Here is a 5,134-nt window from a genome sequence, read left to right as displayed (position 1 = left end):
AAATTGACAGATTTCATTGTTCACATGCAATTATATTGTATATACAATAAAAAGATAACCTTCTTTCCATTGTTAATCATGTACACACTACTATGACATATAAATAACAATATAATTCTACTTTTGCACCACTCACTCATGTTGATTATTGGTTGAATTCGAATTGGAACATTTAAGCATATTACTCTAAACGTTATGTTAGTCAAGGTTGGAGGCATGAAAAGTTGAATTCATAACAAAATGGATATTCGTCATCACGATGAACCTCGTAGTTGTGGATACGCCACTAATTTGGCTATAATAAAAAAACTATCCAAATTCTTAACCAATATCCAATGCAATATAGATGGTATATTTTTTTAACTGAGTTTGTAATTTCATGTTTATTCTCTCTCGTATTTTTTTTTAAATTCATTCGTAACATCTTAATATTAAAATTATTTTTTTTTTAAATTTTATTATGCTAAAGTTTCTATTTTTTTGGTGTGTAGTTTATATCATTTTAATTAAAAGGTATGTATGAAATAAAATTTAAAAGACAAAAATGATGTTAGTGTAATATTAATATAGGTTGAAGGGTTGAAAATAAAAATAAAAAAGGTTGAAAGTGTAAATTGTAAAAAACGTTTGACAAAATATGGCCAACAAAACCGGTTTACAACTGTTTTTAAAACTAACCCATTTTTACAAACAATTTCTCTGACCAACTCATTTTTGTAATAAAAAAAAGGACTAAACTACACAAATGGTTCATGTGGTTAACTGAAAATTGCTATTTTGGTTCAAAAAGATTTGGACTAGCACCACCAGAGGTCCAAACTTTTCATTTGTTGCGGGTTTAGTCCAGTTTGCTTTGAACTTTTTTATAATAACGAATTTGCCCTTGTTTTTTAAGCTTTTTTATTTATTTAAATATTTTTATAATTAAAAGAAAATAAAAAACCAATCTCTCTCTCTCTCCTTCTCTCTCTCTCTCCTATACGAAGCTAACCCAACTTATCTTCTCCCAGCAAACCATGAAAAAATGATGATCTGAAATCGATGAAGCCAGCAACATTTATCGTTAATGCAGATGTCTTCCCAACAAGCAAGAACACAACAAGATTCGAGCACCACAAATTTAGAAGATAGAAGACATACCCTATTTTTGATTCCTTTTGGGGTATAAAAAAGGAACAGAAGACAGAAGCCGTTAGGGTTTACATTTTTATTAGGGGATCCACTATTCATCATCTTCTTTGTGAACCACATTCAATCCAAAAGCAATGAGATGCCTGTGAATTTTTTTGAAGAACACATCCCCTTCTTCATCCACCTTCAGATTTTCTATCCCAACCTCTCATTCGTTTCTGATTTGCAGGTGTCGTGAAAAAAGAAAAAAAAAATATCAGTGGGTTGATATTCAGAAATTGAGGACATACGTTTGAGTTCGTCTCTTCTATCTATTTGGAGATGATGAAGCAAACGAAGAAAAGCTTGAGAGATAGGGACGAGCCCTAATTTCTAATATGTTCTTATGAACCCTAATTGCTTTGATAGTGGTGCTTCGGTGGTGTTGAGGAAATGGATTTGGGGCTGCGACGGTTTGGCTGTAATAGAAAATTCGATCTATTCTCAAGTTAAGTATTGAACAAATCGTATTTGTCGCCATCATCTTGACAGGTCGAAAGCCTTCACCCTTCATCGCAACCAAACCATCATCGACCTTCATCTTCAAATCAGAACGTGGTCGACTCCTTTATGTAGGGTTGTTAATCGGATCCGTAACACGACAACAGTTGTTGTAACACCACTAACGGTTTGATTGAGCCAAAACGCCACCACAGTCGTTTATATAGATTGATTGAAAATCGATTCATATAGATGGGTTTTCTGAGAGATGGATTTGACAACATGTGTGTTTTTTGAGAGATCGAGAGGTGTGTGTATGTTAGCGATTCATGGTCCACTATGAGAGAAGATGTGTATGGTGGGAAGCCATGGTTAGGTTGTGTTCTTTGTTGTAGATTTTTGGTGAGAGAGAGAGAGAAAAATTAGTTTTTTATTTTCTTATAATTATAAAAATATTTAAATAAATAAATAAACTAAAAAAACAAGGGTAAATCCGTCATTATAAAAAAGTTGAAAGCAAACTGGACCAAACCCGCAACAAAATAAAAAGTTTGGACTTCTGGTGCTAGTCCAAATATTTTTGGACCAAAGTAACAATTTTCAGCTAACCACAGAGACCATTTGTGCAGTTTAGTCTAAAAAAAAAGAAGAAAAGTTGCTCTTTGCAACGAATACAACCATCAAAAGAGATTCTTTATAACATTCGGTTGGTAAGTTTTTTTAAGTAGTTTGTGGGTTGTGTGGTTAAAATAACCTATTATGACTTTATCTTTGTAATCGTTTTCCCGCTAGTTATTGCTAGCGTGGGTATAAAATACTGTTCAAAACTTCAAATATGGTTAAAAATCTTTATTATGGCTTTATCTATGTAATCGTTGCTCTTGTCCCATTAGTTGTTAAACATAAGACTAAACATGATGAAATAAAGTTGACCAAGTATTATTATACATAAGATTACCGAAACATTCAAAGGGTCTAACTAACTCAAGTTTATTACCGGGCCGGTCCTCAGGATTCAAATGCCTAGGACGAACTAGAAAAAAGGCCTTTATGCATGGCCCACAAACAGTAATTTGAATAAAGAAATAAAAATACGTTGCTATTTTGAGTAATAAAATGAAATTACATTGCTATGAATAACATATAAATCAAAGGTATAATGTTGCAATTCATAGAAATGAAAAGTATGATGCCATAATACCAAAAAGACAACAACATGTTGTTATTTCTTATATTCCGTTTATCTTTATACTTACTCTTTCATTCCAAGTCCGTCCTGATTAAGCTTGAGTTGTATCTCCTTGGTTTACGTAAACCGGATTCAGGAGCATACCAAACACCAGAATACAATCATATTGAACTTCAATTCTAGGTTAGACCTAAGTAACATTCCAATCCAGTGTTGTCTGATGTAAAGATGCCCATCCAAGCAAATTCTGAACAAAAGGCAAAAAGAGGTTAAAAGTCGTCAAGATGGAATCTTAAACCATAAATAGAAGCCATTTGTAATCAGAATGAGTTTTGAGCATCAATCTTAATATACTAATGTATGATTTTGACATTAATGGATCTTGAAAATTATATAAATATTAAAATCAAGTTTACAATAACAACTAGGGATGATAAAATTCTGTAAACCAGTTTTCCTTTTCTGAAAAGATAACAGATTCCAAAGAAAGTTATCCTTTCCAGATTACAATTATAGTATGACATATTTAAAAATCATATATAAAATTCCAAAACAAAAGCACAGCCAAACGATATCGTCGATCCTCGTTAGTGGATAACAGTTCTTGATAGTCAGCTTGTTCAACTCCCGGTAATCGATGCACATCCGGTGTGAACCATCCTTTTTCTTAACAAAAATGATAGGTGCTCCCCACGACGAGCTACTCGGTCTGATAAACCCTTCCCCAACAACTCTTAGAGATGTGAGAATAACTCCTGCATCTCTGGAGGCGCAAGGCGATAAGGTGCCTTGTCAATAGGCGTCGCACCCGGAACCAAATCAATTCGGAACTCCACCTGCCTCTCGGGAGGCACACCCGACAACTCCTAGAGAAAAACATCTGGAAACTCGCACACTATCGGAACCTCGGAGATAAAACTCGGCCTCTCTGTAGCAACCCATGTATCCATCACGTACGCCAAATAGCCCATACAACCCTGTTGTAGACTTTGTCTTGCCCTGGCAGCAAAGTAGAAAGCTGATCCAGATCTGGTACCCTCGCCATACACCGTAATCACTCCCCCACTAGGGTCTCGTATGGTCACCATCTAACGCTCACAGTCGATCATAACTCCAAACCGACCGAACCAGTCCATGCCCACTATGACACAGACATCACTTATCGCGATCGTCACCAGGTCTATTAGAAACTCAACACCAAAAATCTCTAGTACACATCCCAGGAATACATCAATAGAGAAAACCGCATGGTCGTCGGCTATAGAAACCCTTAGAGGTCGACTCAACGCCTCACGTCGGATACTGGTGTGACGACTAAAAGCTAAAGACACGAAGGATCGACTCGTACCCAAGTCAAATAACACAAAATTAGGTACAGAACTCACAAGAAAAGTACCTATATACAACACATAATAAGCACAAAAAATCTCAAAATAATATAAATAAGGAAATATCTACTAACCAAATCAGGTGTTGCACGGACCTCCTCTGCTGTCAGCTGAAAAGCTCTCCCACGAGCCCTCGAAGCCTCGGCCTTCACCGGCCGACTATCAGCAGCACGCAAAGCAGCAGGAGTGGAACCCTGGGCTGATCCCTGAATCAGCTGAGGGCACTCAACCTTCCGATGTCCAGTCTGGTTGCAGTGAAAACAAACTACAAACCCCTTGGGGGCAATCCTTCGCCATGTGCCCATCTTTGCTACAATTGTAGCAAATCCCTTCCCGACATGATCCCTCGTGACTCTTTCCGCACTTACCACAAGTGCGGACCTTCTGGCCCCCAACTCTTGCATCAACGGGCTTTGTCCGCTTCGTCGCCGATTATGACTGTATCGGTCTCCGATCCCTCCCCTGGGACTCTCCCTCCTCCCTGGCCTATAACTCTAGCTCAATCTCCCTCCGTCGGGCATTGGTCTGCAAATAGGCCAATGTACGATAAGACGAGTTCGCCACGAACTCCCGTATATCCCTTCTCAGTATGCTCAGATAACGACTCACACGTGCCTCCTCAATAGACACATGCTCAGGGCAAAACAATGCCCTATCATGGAACATCCTCGAGATCTCAGTCACAGTTTCTGTCTTCTACTTGAGAGACATAAAATCATGGGATAACCGTTCCCTCTCCACCGGGAGAACATACTCGTCTTGGAACAACCGTGTGAACCTCTCCCACGTCACTACAACATGGTCTGCAAAAGTAAAAGTGGCTGTCACAAACTTCCACCAGTCCTTCGCTCCCAAGCGAAGCTGGTTCAACACAAACCGAACTCTCAAGTGCCCGGGGCATGAACATGTGTAAAAACACCCCTCGATGTTGGAGATCCATCTCATA

The 5,134-nt window shown here is 38.0% G+C and overlaps 1 long non-coding RNA gene across 1 annotated transcript; it reads right to left on the bottom strand.

Annotated features, from left to right (window-relative positions):
• Positions 1–586: 586 nt before the first annotated feature.
• LOC145097755 (uncharacterized) lies at positions 587–2,204 on the bottom strand. The gene is made up of 2 exons (XR_013704486.1): positions 1,141–2,204; positions 587–1,032 (listed from the first exon to the last, which is right to left on the bottom strand). It is a non-coding gene; the product is annotated as an uncharacterized LOC145097755 (long non-coding RNA).
• Between the last annotated feature and the right edge of the window lie 2,930 nt (positions 2,205–5,134).

This window comes from Lactuca serriola, chromosome 4 (assembly GCF_051521515.1).
Source record: "Lactuca serriola cultivar US96UC23 chromosome 4, Lser_US96UC23_V15, whole genome shotgun sequence".
NCBI lineage: Eukaryota > Viridiplantae > Streptophyta > Magnoliopsida > Asterales > Asteraceae > Lactuca > Lactuca serriola.
The sequence above is the reverse complement of the archived record's forward strand: the minus strand, read 5'-3'. Positions and strand labels throughout refer to the sequence as shown.